We start from the raw sequence: 23671 nt of genomic DNA, 5'->3' as shown, positions 1-23671 counted from the left end.
TAACCAATACAAATGACTTGGTGGAAGGAGTGGCAGCAAGAGAAACACTGGGGGGAAGTGCCCATGTTTTACCTGAGTTCCTGATTTCTAAAGAAACAAAAGCAGAGTGTATATGTAGATGGTGGAGTTTAGGAGAGCCAAATTTAATAAACTCAGAACTTTTGATAAGTTCCCATGTCAGGAAATCCTAAAAGGAAATCTATACAGCTGGATGAACTGCATTCAAGGATGTTGAAGGAACTGGCTGAATCTATTATTATTATTATTATTATTATTATTATTATTATTATTATTATTATTATTATTATTATTATTATTATTATTATTATTATTATTATTATTATTATTATTATTATTATTATTATTATTATTATTTACTTACTTACTTACTTACTTACTTACTTACTTACTTACTTACTTACTTACTTACTAAAATAAAACAACAATATTAATACACTAGAGGATGGCAAAATAAGTCAGGTATTGACAGGAGGGAAGGCCTGTCTGAAGAGCCAGGTCTTAAGTTGGCTCTGAAGATCACAGAGTCACTGCCTATTATTTTCTTATCTTCAAAAAGGGCAAAAAGGATGAACTGTGGAATTACAGACTGATCAGTCTGATGTCAATCCCAGTGAAATTTCTGGAGCAGATAATAAAGCAGTCATTCTGCAAGCACCTTGAAAATGATGAATATCTAGAAATAGCATGGATTTATCAGGAACAAATCCTGCCAGACTAATCTTATTGCATTTTTTGATCAGGTAACACACTCATGCCCGTAGATGGTGAGAATGCCATAGACATAATGTATCTTGACTTCAGTAAAGTCTTTGACAAAGTGCCCCATGATATTCCAATTAGTAAGCTAACCAGTTGTGGGCTGGATAGAACAACTGTCAGGTGGATACACAGTTGGTTAGAGAATTCTACTCAGAGAGTGTTTATCAGTGGCTCCTTCTCAAACCAGGGGAAAGTAACAAGTGCAGTACCACAAAGCTTAGTCCTGGGCCTAGTGCCCCAACATTTTTATTAATGACTTGGATGAGGAGGTGCAAGAAATACTAATCAAATTTGCAGATGACACAATATTGGGTTGAAGACAGGAGCAAACTTCAAAAAGATCTTGCAGGGCTGAAAAGAACTGAATGGAATTCAACAGGGATAAGTGCAAAGTTCCACACCCAGAAAAAAGACCCTAATGCACAGTTACAAGATGAAGGATACTTGGCTTAGTAATACTACAGATGAGAAGGATTTTGGAATTGTTGTAGATTTGAACCTGGATATGAGCCAACAATGTGATGTGGCTGCAAAAAAAATGCAAATGCTATTTTAGGTTGCATTAAGAGAAAGATAGTCTCCAAATCCTGTGAGGAACTAGTCCACTTCTGTTTGGCACTTCTTAGGCCTCATCCAGAGTACAATGTCCTGTTCTGGACACTACACTTTAAGAAGGATGCCAAGAAAGTGGAGCAAGTTCAGAGGAAAGAAATAAAGATGTTTAAGGGACCTGAAAGAACTGAGCATATTTAGCTTTGTGAAAAGGAGACTGAGGGGAAATATGATAGTACTTTATGATATACTTGAAAGGTAATCATACAGAGGAGGGGTAGGATCTGTTCTCAATCGTCTCAGAGTGCAGGACATATAATAATGGACTCAAGTTACAGGAAGCCAAATTTCGACTGAATATCAGGAAAATCTTCTTAACTGTTACTTGGACAACCATCTTTCAAATCTCCTTTGATTTGGATTCCTGCATTGAGTAACAGGTTGGACTCAATGGCCTTATAGGCCCCTTCCAGCCCAATTATTCTATGATTCTATGATAATATGTTTTGATCTTTGAATCACAGATTATCACTAAGGAAATAATACAAAAGGTGAAAATACAAACGTGGAATCAAAATGTGTATTTGTGACAGAGAGAGAAAGAAAAAGGGAGAGATGCCTTGCAGCAACTTTTATTAATTGACAGAAGCAAAGGCTTAGAACCATCTGGCATTTTGACAGAATGTATCAGCCGACTGTTCTTTAATTCCTTTGAAACTGCAAGGGTAACTGCTGTCCTGGGTTGCGGGTATGTAACACCAAAAGCATAAAAGATTTTGTTTGCCATATACTCTTTGTGTAGGGGGAAATTAAGGTAGAAAGGTTTCCCATTTATTGTGTTTTGATATTTTGTGACATTCCTGTGTAATTATCTGCCCTTTTTTTTCTGGCTCAGAATTGTTTTGTTACCAAAAAAGAAAAAAAAAAGAAAAAGAAAGGCTATGAGATAGCTACTGTGATGACTAGGATGCATAAGTCTTCCCTAAAACATCATGAAACAGAATACGATAAATGGATAGGTATTTGTATTGCACAAGATGAGAGTTTTAATTTCTGATTTGTTTTGTACTCACAGGCAAAAATTAGGAACCACACAATTTTTACCTGGGAAGACCTCCTAAAATTTTACTGTAGGTTCATTTCAACTTTTGGGCAATGAATACAATATTAAAGCAAAGCAAATTGGGATGATGACCGCTTTGTTTAGATGGATTTTGCTGATTTTATTCCTTAAATTAAAGTGAATTGAATGTCCCTGTACAACTTCACACAAGACAATGAGAGTTAATTCACATTTCCCTTCGTATGTTCTTAGACCCTTTATCTCTTCACTTCTTTGTTAGGTAGAGTAATTAATGTTGAGGCTTTTGCAGCCTCACATGTTGCCTTTAGTAGGTTTGGCTGGGAGGGACCTTTCTGAGCGGTGGTGACTATCAATCTATCTAGCACTAACCAATCATTCCTTCCCTGTTCTGAATTCAAAGGGAGTCCTGCCTCTCTACTTAGGGCTTACCCCTTCTTTTTAGTCTCTTGGAAGCAGTTAATGTGTTGAGGCCTCTTGTTGAAAATCAGTCAGCCATGTCTGTCTGTTTCTTGTGTGATCTGTTCAACTGTAATTAAAAAAATGTTTTATTCTTTCTGTTACTAATGTCTCAGAATGAGTTGCTGAGACTTTAAGTGCCAGTTGAGGAGAAAAGGGAATGGACTAATCTCGGGAATTTGAAGCTTATCTGCTCATGTATCCCTGAATTTCTGCTGTGCAGCTAAAGGAATTCAATCAGAAATTCAAAACTCTGTAACAAATATTTCCACTCAGAAAATCCAACTATTGCCTGAAACACATCCATTGTTAATGTGAAGGAGAGGCAGGGGCTAAGCTCACTAGTTATGTTCTACAAGTTATAAGTATTTAAGCACACTAACAGAAGCCCTGTGAAACTTTATTCTGAACAAGGGCTGTATCTGTTGGCCCTCCGCAAAGGCGCAGAGCTGCCTGGCCAGGGTTTCTTTGCATGGCCATCTGAAAAAGCAAAGGAAGGGAGCCCCATGAGAGGATGGGCAGGCATGGCTCAGTCCAAGCCTTTAAAAGAGAGCTCCTTCCCTGCTCTTTCCTCTTCCCTGCCTGGTGAGCGAGGAGGAGAGTGCTGCGTTGGAGCTTCTGTGATTTTGCTTTCACCACGTGGCCCGAGCAGCACCGGAAGGCCTTTGGGAGAGTCAGGTTGTGCAGTGACAAAGCCTCACAGTTTGGGGGACTTTGAATGGGGGTGAAGGAGCCTCGAAAGGATAGTTGAGGCTCCTCTTTATACATACATAAACATGTAACAAACCAAAGAAATAAGCTACAAATAATAATAATAAAAACAAAATAAATTACAAACAAACACCAGGGGCCTAGAAAGGGGGGAGCAAGCCAATGGCTGGAAGGCTGGTGGCCGATCAGGCCTATTTAGTGTTTGATGGACTGCTGCTATATATTGCATACTGCTGCTATATAAATAATTATATACATAATTGATATATTAATTTAAAAAAATATATAGAAATTAAAAGAGAGAGAGAGAAGGAGAAAAAGGAGAGGGGGAAGCAGAATAGAAGAGCAGCTTGAGTGGCTCAGAAGTCAACAGCAGAAGGAATAGGACAAAATGTCTCCCAAAAAAGATTGGGGGAAAATAAAGGGAAGCAGCCAGAGAAACACAAAGTGCCTGCTCAATCCCTCTCCAAGAATTTTATCATCAGATGAGGAGGAGTAGCCGGATTATTCACTTAACTCCTTCTTTGATTAGGTAACCTCCCTGGTAGATTAATGGGATTAATGACTTGGATAAGGGGATGCAGGGAAACCTTATCAAATCTGTCAATTACACAAAATTCGGTGGAATTGCTAACACCCTAGAAGACAGAAACACAATTAAAAATAATCTACATAGGCTTGAGCACTGGGCTGAAAACAACAGAACGAAAATCAACAGGAAGAAGTGCAAAGTACTGCACCTAGGAAAAAGAAGCCAAACACACAGTTACAAAATGGGGAATATCTGGCTGAGCAATACTAAGAGCAAGAAGGATCTTGGGATTGTTGTATATCACAAACTGAATATGAGTCAATAGTGAGATGTGGCTACAAAAAAAGGCAAATGCTATTTTACGCTGCATTAACAGAAGTATAATCTGCAAATCCTGTGAGGTACTAGTTCTCCTCTATTCAGTACCGGTTAGGCCTCATCTTCAGTTCTTTATCCAGTTCTGGACACCACACTGCAAAAAGGATGTTGACAAATTGGAACAAGTTCAGAGGAGGGCAACGAGGATGATCAGGGGGTTGGAAAGCAAGTTGTATGAGGAAAGACTGAAAGAAATGGGGATGTTTAGCTGTGAGAAAAGAAGACTGAGGGGTGATATGATAGCACTTTTCTCAATCAACCCAGAGGGCAAAATGCACAACAATCAGCTCAAGTTACAAGAAGCCAGATTTTGGATGAAGATCAGGAAAGCTTCCTAATTGTTATAGTAGTATGAAAATTGAAGAAATTACCTCAAGAGGTGGTGAGTGCTCCAACACTGGAGGCCTTCAAGACAGATTTAGACAACCACCTGGCACAGTGATTTGCCTGTGATTTGCATCACAGCATAGAGGAGAGGACTGGACACAATGGCCTTAAAGGCCCCTTCCAAATTCATAAGTCTACAATTCTGTAATTCTATGATAATATGCCTAAATTTGGGAAGCACTGTTCTAGATGAAAAAAGCACAGCTGATGGCCTCACACAGACCAAAAGCTTTTGTGTGTGTCCGTCCCAGAATTAAAACAACAACAACAAAAACAGAACAGCAAGGTGGTCTTTGAAAATATATTCTCTTAGTGTTTACTGAAAAAGAAAGCATTTATTACTTTAAATTACAGGTATTTCCCCACCACTTCTCTGAAACTCTGTTTTGGTTTTTGTAAAAGAGAGGTCAGCCTTTGCTGTTTAAACTTCAGCAGGCCTTTCCCATCTCTTGGATACACACATTAATGTGTGAGTGGGTTTAACTGTGTCTGGGAAGCCAAGAGCAATTAATTCAGGAATCTAGACTCTTAACAGTGCCACCCAAGGTGGAAAAGCTGGAGTCAACCTAAGATGCATCATTTTCCTTAGGGATTAATGGTCATTATCAGCAGAAGATAAATTCATAATCCGTACGGTACTTTCTAAGGCCCACTTGACTTCACTCTCCAGGATGTCTGGCTCAAGCTCAGCAACCACACTATCTGGGTTGTCCGGGATAGTCAGATCTTTCTGGTATAATTCTGTGAATTCTTGCCACCTCTTCTTGATATCTTCTGCTTCTGTTAGGTCCCTACCATTTTTGTCCTTTATTATGTCCATCTTTGCACAAAATGTTCCTTTAATATCTCCAATATTCCTGAATAGATCTCTGTTTTTTCCTTTTCTATTATTTTCCTCTATTTCTTTGCATTATTCATTTAAGAAGGCCCTCTTGTCCCTCCTTGCTATTCTTTGGAAGTCTGCATTCCATTTTCTGTAACTCTCCCTATCTCCCTTGCATTTTGTTTCCCTTCTCCTCTCTGCTATTTCTAAGGCCTCGTTGGACAGCCACTTTGCTTTCTTGCATTTCCTTTTCTTTGGGATGATTTTTGTTGCTGCCTCCTGTACAATGTTACAAGCCTCTCTCCAAAGTTCTTCAGGCATTCTGTCCACCAAATCTAGTACCTTAAATCTGTTCTTCACTTCCACTGTGTATTCATACGGGATTTGGTTTCAATTATACCTGACTAGCTCAGTGGTTTTTCCTACTTTCTTCAGTTTAAGCTTGAATTTTGCTATGAGAAGCTGATGAACAGAGCCGCAGTCAGCTCCAGGTCTTGTTTTTGCCGACTGTACAGAGCTTCTCCATCTTTGGCTGCAGAGAATATAATCAATCTGATTTCGATATTGCCTATCTGGTGATTTCCATGTATAGAGTCACCTCTTGTGTTGTTGGAAAAGAGTGTTTTTGATGACCAGCTTGTTCTCTTGACAAAAAACTCTATTAGCCTTTGCCCTGCTTCGTTTTGAACTCCAAGGCCAAACTTACCTGTTGTTCCTTTTATCTCTTGACTCCCTACTTTAGCATCCCAGTCCCCTATAATGAGAAGACCATCTTTCTTTGGTGTCAGTTCTAGAGGTGTCCTAAGTCTTCATAAATTTGGTCAATTTCAGTCTCCTCAGCATTGGTGATTGGTGCATAAACTTGGATTACTGTGATGTTGAAATGTCTGCCTTGGACTGGTATTGAAATCATTCTTTCATTTTTGAGATTGTATCCCAGTACAACTCCATCCTCTCTGCACAGTTCCTGCCAAGAAACTGTCACCTGAGGATGTGCCATGATAGATCCCAGGCCCTGCTGAACAGCCCTGCCAACCTCTCTGTTGACTCCCTTCCAGGCTCAATCCAGTCACCTGGGGTCACAAGCTCCTTTCCACACCAGCCATGGAATAATCACAGATGAAACAATGCATGTTTTGGGGCACCATGCTGCAAAAGTTCTGAGGTCCACAATGACCCCAAAGATCAGCAACTTGCCAGACCCTTGGGCTAAGTCTTTGCCTCCCAGATGAACCAACAGAATATCAGGGGGCACCTCTGGACAACTCTGGGATGCCAATTCCATGTATCTGTCCCAGACCATGCCTCTCTGTCTCCTCCATTCCACCACTGCCACTTCACCGAGGTCCAGGTTGTGACCCCAACTGGTCCAACTGGAATATCTGGCAACCCAAAAAACATAACTATGTCCAATCAACAGAACTTGAACTCAGTCCAACAGCTTCTCTGGCCCTGTAATGATAGCAGTAAAGCAGAACCACGCAGCAGTGCCTAAAACTGTGGCAAAGGGAGATCATAAGCATGGTATTTGTGTGAAGACCATCCGCCCACTTTCTTAATTTCATTGATCGCACACCCGAGGGCAGCTGCTGTAGATGCAAAGCCAATCCAGAATGACTGTGTTCCAAAACACCAGCCTTGTATCCCAGCCTTGCATAAGGCTTGGGAAGAAACTTTCCAAAATTGGTATTCTGTTAAGTGCGACTTATCCTCATGTTGCAAAAAAACTTCTGCCTTCCTCACCTCTAAGTTGCAGATACTCCTGTGTAGCCCTTACTGGACAGATCTTGACTTCGGAGCATCCCCCTAATAATAACAGCTGTCCCCTATCTAATTGGTCTGTTTTAAACCTCCTTAAGTGAATGGCAATCGAACAAGAGGATGGTTAAAAGGCTTATGGTAGGAGAGAGGGGGGAGGGGAAAATAAAAGCAGGGTGGGGGCCTGGCTGGCTGGAAGGGGCCAGACTCAAAAATCACCTAACCCTTCCAACCTTGTGTTTTGTTAGCCTCACCTAGGCGCACACTGGAGAGGGGGAAGAAGCACATACATTCCAGAGGCAAGAGCCATTGGGAACTTAGGAGGAAGTTCCTGGCAGCCCACAGCTCCTTCCTTCCTGGCCACCCAGCCCCTGAGGGAAGGGGGAGAGGAGGGGAAGATGTTTGAAGTCTCTTTTGAGGGCTGGGAGGATCCAAGGCAGGGTTTCACTTAACTAGGGCTTATTTTGGGGGTAGGGCTTATATTACAATCACCTTGAAAAATCATACTAGAGCTTATTTTCAGATTAGGCTTTATTAATATGGTATCAGTTTGAAACTATTCCAGTCCATGAAAACTAAATGTATCAAAATCCTACAAAAATATGCCAACAAAAATCAAAAACAAAACAGTGACCTACAGACATTCAATATACATTCTGTGCCCTACAAAAGGAGATACTAGGATCATTGCATTATTTCCCTGTGCAAACACAGTGATGCTCAAGGTTTTTACAGCGAAGACTTTTATCATATCAGTGAGAAATCCTTGATATTCAAATTAAACTTAAGAAAGGAAGAGGCACTAGATATACACTATGAATATACTTTTGCTTCTGGTGCATATCAAAGAATTTTGGAAGAAAGTCATTCTCCGCATTATAGATTACAGCAAAGCCTTTTACCATGTGGATCATGAAAAACTATGGATTATTCTAAAAGAACTTGGTTTTCACCAGCATTTGATTGTTCCAATGTGTAAGCTATACAATGGATAAGAAAGCATTGCTAAAACAGAATATGGAGAAACAAAATGGTTTCCATAGGCAAAATTGACATACAAGGACATATATAGCCCTTTGCCAACCCAGCCTGGAATAATGAGATGAGACACAGTAACATGGGGTAATAAGGGTGACAACTTTCTTAACTTATTTATAACCTGGATTTCCCCTTTTACAAGGGGGGGGGCCCTACCATACTGCATAAACTGGTCTGCAACCAAAGTCCTTCTGGTCCAGACCTCAGCCAATTGAGTTCCTGTAACGAAAGCATGCTATCCTACCATATAGCATGCTTTTGTGTCCCCCATAGCCATAGTTCACTAAGGCCACCCGCCACCTGAGCCTCCAGACTCTAAGTGCCCAATGTCCCCTGGGGTCCCCAGCTTCCCCTCCCCTCAGCTAAACCTCTGCTCATGCCCTTCTGAGAGGAGGGGTGTTTTGCACCCCTGGGTGCCCTCTGTAGAACTTAACAAACCCTGTTCCTTTTGCACTACCCACCGTTGTGACCTAATTAATGTGCTATTTATAATTCACCTATATCCACCCTCGTTGGTAAGAACAGGATGGGTGAAAAATCACTCACAGGGCCAATTTGATTGCCAGTCAAAAATTCCCATCTGGCTCCTCAGCGACTAGCTGATCTCACTCTTACCCCACAGGGTCAGTGGGTGGGTCAATGCAGCAACAACAGGAAGGGTCATGCAGGGCTGGGCAGCCTTCTTGAAGGCTTGTTCCTGCCCAGCCTGCTTGCTTGATGTGATGCAGGAAGCCTATGTCCTTCTCTTCCGGCTGCACAGGCAAAGGAGCCCTGCTCAGGCAGCTTCACGCCTCGCGGAGAGGCCCTTGGGTGTCACCCAGCTGTTCTCTTCAGTCTATATGCAGAATATATCTCATGGAAAATTGGATTCGTTTCAGATGAAAGAGAAATGAAAAATTGGGGAAGCTAGAATATTCAGCATCTCTCATTGCTAAATGGAAACAGCTGGACACCTGGGAGAGACTGCCTAGGAGCTATAATTTCTGTATGTGCTTCCAGGAGGGTTTTTGCAAATTGGAACACCTCTTCTCACCTGCTATTCCCCTCTGCCTGTCCAGATTCCCAAGACCTTGTTTGTGAAACAAACTGCCAAACCTCTTGCCTCTGTCTTCTCTCTGTTGTGAAGGTGACTGCTCTATCCAGACTGAGCTAACTACTTGACATTCTCCTTTGTGAATAAGGACTGACATATTATGTTATTGGCAATCATTATGTATTAGTGTTGAAAGCTGGACAGTGAAGAAAGCCATCAGAAAAAAAAAGTTCATTTGAAATGTGGTTCTAGAGGAGAGCTTTACGTGGGCCACCAGAAAGCACTGTGAGTGCTAGATCAAATCAAGCCGAACCTTCCCTAGAAGCACAACTGAGGCTGTCATACTTTGGATACATAATGAGATGATAAACAGCTTTGTAAAAGCAATAATGCTGGGAACAGCTGATGGCAGTATGAAGAGGAGAAGACCAAATAAGAAGTGGAGGGACTCAGTTAAGGAAGCCACAGCTTTGAGTTTGAAAGAGCTGAACACAGTCATTGATAACAGGACCTACTGGAGGTCATTAACTCATAGGAGAGCTGTAAGTCAAAAGTGACTTGACAATGTACAACAACAATATGAGGTAGACTATAGCCCATTTTTTTCAGATGCACAAAAATATACCCACAGAATTGCATATGTATCTGAGATCCTGAGTAATGTTTCCTGGATTTCCCAGTACAGGGCTGCATTGCTTGATACCTTCTGTTAGGGTAAATTTTTTCAGCTTAGAAGTGCCAGATTCATTTTTGCAGGGCCTTCATTGTGGTTGTTTTTGATGCTATGGGAGCCTAACATGAATGTTTGAAAATAATTAGAGACAACTCTAAAACCAAAACAAAGAGCAGCAGCAACAAAGCAAAAGTGAGGAGGTAAACAGAGATTGTATTGTTTACAAACATTCCATAACATAGAGATTTATTTCTTTAGAAGGTGTAATCTCTGTGATCTTTCCATGACATCACAGCTGTTCACCAGATTTGTACCGAAGAGTCCACTGCTGTTACTACAAAACCCCTGAGCCTATTATAACACAGATAATCTCTGGATTTCATTATAATACCAGCCAGTATGTCAAGATCAGACAAGCTTTGCCATGTCTGAGAAGTGGTCTTTAACTATATAACATGAACACAAAGACTGATTTGTTAAAGTGTGATTTTTTCATGTTTGCAATTTTCCTTGCACAAAACATATTCCAATTATAAAAGGTCTCTCCAGCACACACACACATGATCCTAATTGCTTTTTTGTTGGATATGTTTCAAGTGAATCTGAGTAAATTTGCAAATATTTATTTAGGAGGTCACTTCTAGAAACACAAGACTCCAGCAAGTAGGTTTTGGTTAGGCTTGATTCAGGCATGTTCTTCTTATGTGGTGAGACTAGAAAGTAGGATGAAAAGTGAATGTACAGTAACTTCCCATATATTAGTAAGGAATGCTTATGGCACTACCAAATATAAAACACTATTGGTTGTTTTTTTTTTTTTTTTCCAGCTCTTTGGCCATGTTCTGAAGGTTGTTCTTCCTAACGTTTTGCCAGTCTCTGCAGCTGGCATCTTCAGAGGACAGGAGTCAGAACAACAACCATCAAATCCCAGCCGTGAAAGCGTAAAGCAAAAGCAAAGTGTGCTGCTTATATACCGCCCCATAGTGCTTCAAGCACTCTCTGGGCAGTTTACAAGTTAATTATTTTATTTTATTTTATTTTATTTTATTTATTTAATTTATATGCCGCCCACACTACCCAAAGGTCTCTGATTATGCAGGCTACACATTGCCCCCCCCCCCCCCAACCTTGAGCCGGCTACCTGGGATTGAACCCCAGGTCATGAGCACAGTTTTGGCTGCAGTACAGTGGTTTAACCACTGCACCACGAGGCTCTCCCAGATATATTTCTATCCTTAACAGATCCATCTTAAAAACTTCAAAGGTAACCAGAGATACTTAACTCTTTAGCATGTTATTCTTGCTGTCATTTATTGCCTGATTCATCCTATACATGGGAGATTGCTTGCAGAATCTTGCTGCAAGTTCTATAAACTGAATGGCCTCCTAAATCAACTACAACACATGACAACTTTGGGTACTACTACTGTAGGACTCCTGAGACAGATGGAAGGGAAAATTGTTTCCTGTCTTCCATGCTTTCTGGCCACTGGCAAGGCCATGGGGGCAGAGAAGATGTCTGAGTGGATGAGAGCAGGTGGGAGTGGCAAAGCAGGAATGGAGAAGAGGAGAGGATGAGCAGCAATGAGAACAGCAACCCTGAGGATGAAAATTTAAGTAGTCCACATAGTCTCTGGTTTCTGTTTTGTTTGTTTGTTTAAAATTTAATAGCTCAGTAGTTTAGGTGTCTGGCCGCAGATCCAGAGGTTGGGAGTTCGATTTCCCACTGTGCCTCCTCCCTGACAGTCTGGATTCGATGATCCATAGGGTCCCTTCCAGCTCTGCTGTTGTAAGATATTTTCAGGCAGTGGATAACTGAAAGTGTGCATACTGATACCACAGATACAGTAGTCCTACTGTAATTTGTTCAGCATTTTGGTAGAACTGGAGAGGCAAGAGGCCCTGTTTGTATGTAATGCTTTTAAAGCTGTATCCTTTAGACCTGTTCTCTTAAATGGATACCTAGTGTGGCATAGTGGATAGGATATCAGACTGGAACTCTGGAGATCAGGGTTTGAATCTCCTGTTGGCTTATAAAATCAAGCTTACCTTGATTTTATCTCACTTACCTTGAAAGCCCATTTAAGATTTAAATAACTTGGTTCCCAGCTTGATAGCGTATAACTAATCAATTCTTATATTCTTGAAACAGATAGTTATCCTGTTATACTTTACATGTTTGGCACCACACTGGATGTCAACAGTCAATAGAATCATCTCAGACTGTATGAACCTAATGTCCTTTGCACTGGTTGCTACTTTATATGTTGCACTGAGATAGAAACTCTCTGTCTCTGTCTTTTTTTTCCTTTTTCTTTTGTTGCTTAACATTGAGTTTCAGAGAGTTTCCTCTATTTTTGGTTAACTTTCAGTCATAGACACAGTAGGTACATAGTTAAACCAGCTGAGAGAGAACTGCATGCGTTCTCTCATTCAGTCAGGCACATATTCGTGGTACTTCAAAAATCACACACTTTAACTGTGAAGTTCATTTTTTCCTTGGCAAGCAGAGTCTTCCATTTCTCTCTTTTGCTCTTTCAATCAGCTTCTCCCTCACCAAAACCTCTTTCATATAAAAATTATATTGTTTGGTTTGGTTTATTGTAATGATTTGTATTAAGGGATGCAACTTCATCTTTTGTATTAATGGGCATATCTTTTTAATTTTTCTGTTTTTCTGCTAGAACTCTTGAGTATGACTTCTTACAAAAGTCATAGAAGTTTACAGGGAAAAAGAAGGATGCTTCTTGAGGTATTGTGTAACAGTCACTGAACAGGAATTGGAAAGAACATGCCAACCCATGAAATTTCTAATCAGGTCCATACACAGCAACCCAGAACTTTCATAGGCATCAATTTAAAAAAACCTTTGTTTTGTTAGTGAACTAATGAAGTAGCATTCAGCAAATTCTGGGGTGACATTCTGCATAATAGCCAAACAAAACTAAACTAAACTGGACAACGCAAAACTAACCATCCCTTATAATAGCATCATCATCATCATCATCATCATCATCATCATCATCATCATGTGCTAATCAATTCTGTCTTATGGTGACCCTTTTCAGGGTTTTCCAGTAGAGAATCCTCAGAAATGGTTTGCCATTCCCCTCTGGACTGCAGAAAAAAAAAGAAAGAAAGCCAAAGTCTACTGTGCTTCATCATTATGGGTTGAGTTGCTTGGCCATTTCAATAGAGTAAGAGGCAGTGCAGACACTGAGCCATTATAACATGTTCCTGCCTCTTGATGTAAATCTTGATATGGGACCAAACTGGGGGTGGCAATCCATCTCTCTGCCACTTTAAACATATAATAAGTGGTGATGAATCTTAGGAGGTGAGATTTGGACTGCTTTCCCTAAACTTCTCATAGACTGGGTGACACCAAAGGGCCTTTATAGCCCTCCTGATAATCATTGTGCAAACAATGTCTAGATTTCTTGACATCACTAGCTGAAGTTGCACACATGATGTTATGCTGAGGAGCTACCTTTTCTCTTTTTCCTCCTATTCATCCTCCCTCCTCTCCCTTGGGCCAGCTGCACAGTCCCAGGAGGCTCCCAGAAGGAGGAAATGGTAAAGCACTTCTGAGTATTCTCTATGTGGAAAACCCTCAAAAGGGTCACCATAACTCAGAATTGACTTGATGGTGCTTGATTACTATTTAATCTGGAATGGAGTCCAGTATCAGACCAGACAGCTAAACCCTAACATAGCCAAGGCATACCTATATAACAGAAGCATCTAACATGTTTTGGGTCTCGTCCACTTTGGCTGATGTGTCCCTGGAAGATTTTCTAACTAATTCACATTTTGTCTCACATGCCTTCTACAGAGCACAACTAGAATCCAATGGCATGTATTTTGTCACAATGTCTTGTACAGTTTCTTCGGCTGAAACCTCGACGTCTGGCCCTAATTCCCACAGAACAAATATTTTTTCCCTTACCTGGGGTGGAGTGAGAGCACTTTTTAGCTCTGTTATTGGCAAATTCAGTACACCCCTTACCTGTTACAGAACATCTCAAGATCTGAATTGTAGCAGCTCCAACAGGTTCAGAAGGTTACACTGCTGGAATCAGGGCTATCTATCCTGCTTTGACTGACAGTTAATGCTCTGTCTCCGACAACCATCTGGCAAATATTATGTAACCCTGAAAAGGGTGGGGGGGGGGAGAAAGGATGAATATTTGTGAGTAGGGGTTTTTAAAACAGAAATCTGCACTGCATCCCACTTCACTGTCTGTCATGCAGAAAAAAGACACTGGCATTTTGTTCTGTCTCCTTGAGCACAGCAGTCCCAAATCAGCAGGCTTCAGCCATTCAGCTGTTTTTGCCATATGCCCACAAAGGATAGAAAATGTGGTCTAATTCCGGTTTGCTCACAGACACAGAATCCCATTCTGCCTTTAACATCAGTGATGACAGCATGTGTTAGCATTTCCACTTGACATTCCTTTTGATCTATGGGACATAATTGATTTATTAATCTAACTATATTTAAAAATTTGCATATTGCAAATCTTGCCCACACAAATGCAGACACTCTTTTCCCCCCAGTAATTTACCTTTTGTAAACATTTTATTTGCTCCTTTGGGTGAGAACTTATTCAAAGTAGCTAGGAGAGATGATGCAAAACAGTAATGAAACACATGACATGGCCAAATCAAAAGCTGTTTTATTTAAATCTGGGAGGAAACAAATATGATTCCTAATTATAATTAAATGTCAACATTTAAAATAAGGGATCAAAATCATAGTTCAGTAACAAATGGTAGATCATTTCCCTGGGGTGGGAATGTGCACACCTTGTCTTTGTGTAAAATAGGAAAATAGCAATACAGAATGTTAAGTGTTAAGCGTTTCTGGCATTACTAAAAAGAAAGACAGCCATGTTGTCCATGGGCAAAATTTCAAATCAATTCCTTGGGCCACCAAAATGTCATTTAAAAGGGTGAGTTTTCAAGTACCTCGAGACTTTTTATCAGGCTGAGCATCGCAGAGCTTGAAGTGGGGTGTGTGTGTGGAAACAGAAAAGGTATTATCTGATTCTATAAATACTAAATTAATGAATGAAACTTTATTAATGCACTACTATATTTTTCTTCTCCTAACCATCCTGCAGTTGGCTTTGATCAGTTTTCATTTTCATTCTGCAAATAGAGAAAAACATTAAGACTTAGATTGAGACTTCTTGGGCATCTAGATGGCATGAAAATCAGCCACCAATTCTGTATTCATTACTAAGCACACATCAATATTCATTCGTGTCTTGCCAATGGCAAGGAATGGGAAGGAGTACCAGCATGTTCTGATAGCTTGAATGCTAGACTAGAAGACCTGGGTTCAAACCTCTGGTCAGTCATGAAGCTCACTGGGTGATTTATTTTGTGAGTTGTTCTCCCTTGGCATGTTTTACCTCATTCAGCTGTAGTGAGAATTTGCAAGAGTTATTTCATTTAACTCTAGTTGGTATGATCAGGTGAATTTGATTGGATTGGCCTACTGAGAAGTCATTGTTCTGAACTGATTTTTGCAACATCAGTTTTCTGCCTGGAATGGGCAATGGACTGTTGCTTTTGCTGGAGTTTTTTAACCTTGCATGCTACCTTTAGCAGGTTTGGCTAATAAGGCTCTTTCTGGGCTGGAGTGATGATCGATCAATCTATCCCACACGAACCAATCGCTTCTTCCCTGCCCCTAAATTCAAAGAGGACCCTGCCTCTCTGCTCAGGGTTTTTTTCCCATCTCTTGACTCAGAGGTTACTCTTTTTGCAAAAGATATTTTGTGCTCACAATGGGCACTGGAACGCTGTCCCTGGAGGCATTTTTGGGCTGGTTGCATTGGTTTCCTCTATTTGGATTGAATGTGTGAATTTGGTTGGGCTATGTGAATGATTGCCAGGTCACCAAAGAGAGGATCCACTCACCACTCAGTCACACTATCCTTTGTGATCTCTGGTGGCTGCTATCTGCTAGGCAGGTCAGTGCACCAGTGATTAAGAAAGCTTCCTGTGAGTCCCTTCTCCCAACACCTTCTGAGATGCTTCCTCTTTGGTGCTACAGGGAGAACAAAACAAGCAGGTTGTTGCTCCTGGTTGCTTCAAACCCACAAAAATGCTCAGCATACTCCCAAGTGCATAAGATATTGAAGTACTCTGTATGTCTGAATGAAACAGATATAAAATTGTATTACTTTTAATGAAGAAATCTTAGTTCAGCAAAAGGCTTAATGATTCCAGAAAAATTATTATAACATGAAGCTGTTCCATTTTCAGGTTGCAAGAAAAGCTATGTCAGAGACTCAGGCAGTTAGAACTCATTTCCCACTGAAAACAAGAAAGCTCTCTAAACCTAATCCATACTTACAGTTCCAAAGCAAAGACAGGCAAACTGAAGCAAACATTAAGAAACTCTGGTTTGTTGCTAGAAGCTACCTGATTAACCCATTGTTCCATATGACCTTATATCCCATCATCCCCTCATGAGCTAGCTGAAAACTTTTCCACCAATCAGATGAAGCCAATTAATTGGTTTTTGTTGCAAGAGCATCCCCATGGTCTCCAGAGGTGCAAGCAATCCATGTATCATGGGCTTCTTCTCAGAAGACACTCCAAGGTTTTAGATAAGGCTCTACAGCAGTTATATATGTCTCTGCCCAATTACACAAACATATTTTCCTTGTCAGGTCAGCTCAAGCAGTTTTTAAGATTTTAGGAGGAATGCAGAGGATGGTTAACCCCTTTTCTGCTGGGTTCTTCACAAGCTGTTTTACTTGGAAGTCACAATTCCAGGTGTGTGTGTGTGTGTATGTATGTAAGTATGTATTTTAATATTATTTTTTTTGCCTGGAATGAATAGTGAAGTGTTATTTTTGAGGATGCATCTGTCTCACAATAATAACATGTGTTCCATGAATTTGGCTTGATCATTCTGCTCCTAAGATGTTGTTCCAGGCCATTGTGTTCCATTCTAGTGGGTTAATAAAAGAATAATATATGTTAGTTATGAGTTCTAAAATGTTGTTCTGATGCTTACCCATTGCATCCCACTTCTTTGGCATCATTTTTAAATTAAGAAGTCCCTGTTAACACCTTATTTCATTTCAGCTTTTATCTAGTCCCAAATTTTTCATTGTTGTCATCATGTCAAACCACAATTAAGCTAGCTTGCACACATTGTGTGCAATATTTATTGAAGTATGTTAACTACAAGGGTGTCCGCAGTGGCAATTGGAGTAAAAGCTGGTATGTGAGCATAATTCATGTGCAAAATACATGAAACTAAAACAGTTCATTTGTCTGTCTTTATTAGAATGAACCTATTTAGAAATCCAGGTACAGTGGTGCCTCGCATAGCGAGGTTAATCCGTTCCGGATTAACCTTCGCTATGCTGAAGCATCGTTAAACGGTACAGAAAAGCCCGTTAGAACGCATTAAACATGGTTTAATGCGTTCCAAATGGGCCAAATACTCACCGTTTAACGAAGCTTCGTAATGGCCGGCAGCCATTTTCGCGCCCTCGCCTCGCTTAACGAGGGCGCGAAAACGCTGCGGGCGGCCATTTTAGGCCATTTCCCGGCTTCCGGCGGCCATTTTGGCAGCCGAACAGCTGATCGGCGGGGGTCGTTTTGCGAAGATCGGTAAGCGAAACGCTTACCGGTCTTCGCAAAGCGAATTTTTCCCTATGGGAAAAACGTTGTGCGATCGCATTAGCGATCCGAAAAAACGGATCACTATGCGATTTAATCGTTATACGGTGCGCTCGTTAAGCGAGGCACCACTGTATTAATATTAGGGAGTGAGAGCCAGGCTCAGGCAAACATTCTTGCTGAAAGTGGAAGGTGTCATAAAGTAGATAAACAAGGCTAATAAAATAGGAAAGTGGTTTGAGTACCCCTCTGTAAAGAAAAGGACCAAATTGCATACCTTTATGCAATAAAATATTTTATCCATACCTATTCTAGGGTTCAGCTGAAATGTGTGTCTCTCAAGTTCAAGGCCATATACGGACTTCAAGAAAAGAGAGAGAAAGAGAGAGAATGAGAGTGACTGAATGACAGTGAAAATTGGAATGGGGGGAGTGTTTGCTTTATGAGGATAAGTTGAGCTGCCTCACCTGCCTAAGGCTACATAATAAGTTTATGGATGAAAATTTGCAACTCAGATTCTGCTAGTTTACAATCTAGTCACTTAACCACAGTGCCACAGCAGCTTTTCCTGCTTTCTTGAGACTTCACTAAAGGCCCTTGATTCTTTAGTTTCAAATAACAACACCTGTGAAGGCTTTTTGCCAACCTTTGGCAGCTGATATTGCTAGATCACAAATGCCACATCAAGTTATGCATCTCTCTTTTGAGCAGAAGATTGACTTTAAAAACTTTTTTAAAAGAGATGTTTCTTAAACATTCTTCCAGTGTCTCTCATTTAATAGGTAGATTTATTTTCATTTTTTCAATCATTAGGATCACAAAATGTTGACCTTTCAAGATACTGAATAAAGACAGAATGCCAAAGCCATTGTCTCCTCTTGAATTACTGAATCCTAAGCATAAATATTAGTCGGACTTGTAGGTTTTTTGGGTTGTTTGGCTGTGTTCTGGAGGTTTTTCTTCTTAACATTTCACCAGTCTCTGTGGCCAGCATCTGGTGGGACTTGTATGCCCAAGACAACACTCCTGATTCCATGCATCTGATTAAAATTTTTCCAGAGTTTCTACAGTAAAATCAGTTCCAATGATTTTGAAAACTTTCATTCATATCACAGCATATGAAACACAAAGAGGTCCATATCTTAATTGATGTAGCTAATGGACTGAGAGTGGGAGGAGCCTGTAAAGTTAATGTAGAGCACCTTCTTTGAATACAAACATCCCAGATCCAGGCCTCTGAATGTTGAGATGTAGCTGGGAAGAACACATCTCTGAAACCTTGGAGAGCGTTTCCTGGTCAGTATGGACATATCTAAAAGGCACCAACTGATGGAAAGCTGGTTAAAAATCTGTACATTATTATGAAAAGCACTGCCATATCAACAGTCTGCTATAGAAATATTATGTGTTGTTACTGAAAGCATACATATATTGAGCTAAATTTAACTAGAGTAGATATTCTCAAAAGTTCTGACAAGCATGAATCTTCATTTAAGTAGGTCCATTCACTTAACAAGTCTTTTGGATTCAGTAGGTCCAGTTTGTTTGTTTGTTAGTTTCCATTCAACTTTTCACTGGATTGCTTCATATCCCAGCACTGTGCCACCAATTTGTCATGATTCCCCATGTGGCCCCTGTTTGTTTCACCAAACTAAGAGCTCAAGCTATGTGTCCCTCTGCTGCCACCAGTTGATTACATCAACATCACCTATTATTAATAAATGAGGTCCAGGCCATATGTCATTTAAAAAGAACCAAATAGAAATTGTTTATTGTTACAGATGTATTGTTACAGATATAGATACTTCAAGCAATGTTGTTAACTCTTAACAAACATCCTGTTTCATCCACTCTCAACCATCACTTTCCCACCCAAATTCCAAAAACCACACCAAACTCTTTAACTCTTTCGAACTCTCTATCTCTCTATCTGAAAACTTCCCCTCCTCCTGCTGAGTCTCTTATATCCCGTGACTCCGCCCCTCCAGCACTCCCATTGGGCTATACAGATAGCACATGAATATTCATGACTTGGCTGGATGCCATATTAAGACATTCAAAAAAGTTGTAGTGTTAGAATACCAAGCCTCTAAGGTTTAGATGAGCTTCTGAAAGAAATTCCCAATAAAACAATACAAATCTAGCTAACTAGAGTATAATGGATATACTACTTAATTAACATGCTATTCTATGTTACCATTGCTAAGTCTCCTACTCAATCAAGGAAGGCCACAAAACTTGTCATTCCCTCCTCCTTCTTCTTCTTCAACTCACACACACACTTAGCCCCCTTTTCTAAAACTTAAATCAAAGTCTCTACATTATAATGGTACGCAATCCATGTGAAGTCCCTTGTTCCCAAGTCCATGCCCAACTTGTAACTTTCTAAATTCCAGTCTACCATTCCCAAGCTGTTTGGGATTAGTAAAAAAATTCAAAATTTCCTCAAGAAAAGCATGGAAAATGGAAAACTGTCTTAATTGTCTATGGTGAAGAAATTGGGGAAGTTAGCATCAAAAGACGAATATTTCAGAAGGATTCTTTGTCACCACTGCTGTTTAACATTAATACCCATGTCAATAATTTTAAATAAAACTGGATTAGGCTACCATATTTCAGAACAAGCAGGAAAAATTAATCAGCTCCTATACATGGATGACCTAAAACTATAAGCAAAAAGTTCCACAGAGATAGAATCACTGCTAAACACAGCACAAATATTTAGTGAAGAAATCCAAATGAAATTTGTAAATAACAAAGGTGCAGCTCTGTCTGTACACCATTTGTTGTTTAGTCATTAAGTTGTGTCTGACTCTTCGTGACCCCATGGACCAGAGCATGCCAGGGCCTCCTGTCTTCCACTGCCTCCCAGAGTTGGGTCAAATTCATGTTGGTAGTGTTGATGACACTTTCCAACCATCTCATTCTCTGTCATCCCTTTCTCGTCTTACCTTCATACTTTCCCAACATCAGGGTCTTTTCCAAGGAATCTTCTCTTCTCATGAGATGGCCAAAGTATTGGAGCCTCAGCTTCAGGACCTGTCCTTCCAGTGAGCACTCAGGGTTGATTTCCTTCAAAATTGATAGGTTTGTTCTCCTTGCAGTCCAGGGGACTCTCAAGAGTCTCCTCCAGCACCACAATTCAAAACCATCAATTCTTCGGTGGTCAGCCTTCTTTATGGTCCAGCTCTCACTTCCATACATCGCTACTGGAAAAACCATAGCTTTGACTATGTGGATTTTTTTTTGCAAGGTGATGTCTCTGTTTTTTAAGATGCTGTTGAGCTTTGTCATCGTTTTCCTCCCAAGAAGCAGGTGTATTTTAATTTTGTGGCTGTTATCACCACCTGCAGTGATCATGGAGCCCAAGAAAGTAAAATCTGTCACTGTCTCCATATCTTCCCCTTCTATTTGCCAGGAGGTGATGGGACCAGTGGCCATGATCTTAGTTTTTTTGATGATGAGCTTCAGACCATTTTCTACACTCTCCTCTTTCATCCTCATTTCAAAGTTCTTTATTTCCTCCTCACTGTCTGTCATCAGAATGGTATCATCTGTATATCTGAGGTTGTTGATGTTACTTCCGGCAATCATAATTCCAGTTTGGAATTCCTCCATTCCAGCCTTTTGCATGTTGTATTCTGCATATAAATTAAATAAGCTGGGAGACAATATACAGCCTTGTCATACTCCTTTCCCAATCTTGAACCAATCAATTGTTCCATATCCAGTTCTAACGGTTGCTTCCTGTCCCACATATAGGTTTCTCAGGAGACAGATAAGGTGGTCAGGCACTCCCATTTCTTTTAGGACTTGCCATAGTTTCCTGTGGTCCACACAGTCAAAGGCTTTTGCATAGTCAATGAAGCAGAAGTAGATATTTTTCTGGAACTTTCTGGCTTTTTCCATAATCCAGTGAATGTCAGCAATTTGGTCTCGAGTTCTTCTGCCCCTTCAGAATCCAGCTTGTACTTCTGGGAGTTCTCAGTCCACATACTGCTGAAGCCTACCTTGTAGGATTTTGAGCATAACCTTGCTAGTGATGAGTGCAATTGTACAGTAGTGGGAGCATTCTTTGGCACTGGCCTTCTTTGGGATTGGGATATAGACTGATCTTTTCCAGTCCTCTGGCCACTGTTGAGTTTTCCAAATTTGCTGGCATATTGAGTGTAGCACCTTAACAGCATCATCTTTTAAGATTTTAAATAGTTCAACTGGAATGTCATCACCTCCACTGGCCTTGTTGTTAGCCAGGCTAAGACCCACTTGACTTCACTCTCCAGGATATCTGGCTCAAGGTCAGCAACCACGTTATCTGGGTTGTCCGGGATATCCAAATCTTTCTGATATAGTTTGTTGTGGTCCACACAGTCAAAAGATTTTGCATAGTCAATGAATCAGAAGTAGATGTTTTTCTGGAACTCTCTCATTTTCTCCATAATTCAGCGCATGTTAGCAATTTGGACTCGAGTTCTTCTGCCCCTTTGAAATCCTGCTGCTATACTCCATAGGAAGATCCAAAAACTAGATGGAATAGAATTTGGAAATGACAATATTATAAAATCACTCTCAAATTTATGAAAATTATAAATTCCTTGGAATATTAGAAGCAGATAACATCATGCAAACAAACTGATAGAAAGGGAATATATTAAAAGACTGTAGAAACCTTTAAATCAAAATTAAATGGGGAAAAAACAATAAAAGTCATAGACACATGGGCAGTTCCAATAATTAGATACCCAACTGCAATAACAGACTAGACTCAAAACGAATTAGAAGAATTGGATTGAAAAACACAGAGACTAATGAACATGCATCATGCACTATATCCAAAAAGTGATGTGGACAGATTATATTTACCATGTAAAATGGGAGGCTGTGGATTACTGCAAATACAGCAGGTAGCAGAGGAGAAAAGAAGAAGCCGAAATGATTATATCATTTCATTTAAGGTAGTGAAAATTGAGAATATTTTGAAAACAAAAGAAAGAAAGGCTCAATATAAGAAACAACAATTTAAAATGAATTAAACAGGTGGAAACATAAACTACTAAATGGACAACATCTGAGAAATATTGATGGAAAGCATGATCATAATTCAAGATGTGCATAGATAAAACTCGGGACCCTTCAGAAAGAAACCAAAGGCTTGATTTTTGCTGCATAAGAACAAGCACTCCAAGAACAAGTGAGGAATCTAAGATCCAAGGTATTACTTTAACAGCAAATGTTGACTCTGCCAAGAAAAAGATAAAACTGTCTCACACCACATATGCAAATGTCCAAAGATTGCACAAGCAGATTACAAAGATAGACATGTTAGAGTGGCAAAGTTAGTGCACTGGTCATTGTGCTAATCATCATCATCATCATCATCATCATCATCATCATCATCATCATCATCATCAATCATCATCATCATCAATCATCATCTTGCCAGCTTCCAAAAACCCATGGGAACATCAGGTAGAGAAGGTGTCAGAAAATGAGGAAGTCAAGGTCTTGTGGGATTTCTGGATCCAAATGTACCTTGAACACAACACACCAGACACAGTAGTAAAAGAATGAAGAAATGCCTGGATCATTGACATTGCAATTCTGGGGAATGCCAGAATTGAAACTAACGAATTGGAAAAACTAGCAAAATGCAGAGACCTGGCAATCGAAACACCTTGCTTGTGTATGAAACACACTTCAGTGGTCCCTGTGGTCACTGGGGCTTTGTGAACAATATCAATAAATTTCACAGTACTGCAAGCAGTTGCAGATCTCAGAAATCACACCATCAGAGGTACAAAAAACAGAAATAT

This window comes from Pogona vitticeps, chromosome 3 (assembly GCF_051106095.1).
Source record: "Pogona vitticeps strain Pit_001003342236 chromosome 3, PviZW2.1, whole genome shotgun sequence".
Taxonomy (NCBI): Eukaryota; Metazoa; Chordata; class Lepidosauria; order Squamata; family Agamidae; genus Pogona; species Pogona vitticeps.
This window is presented reverse-complemented; position numbering follows the sequence as displayed.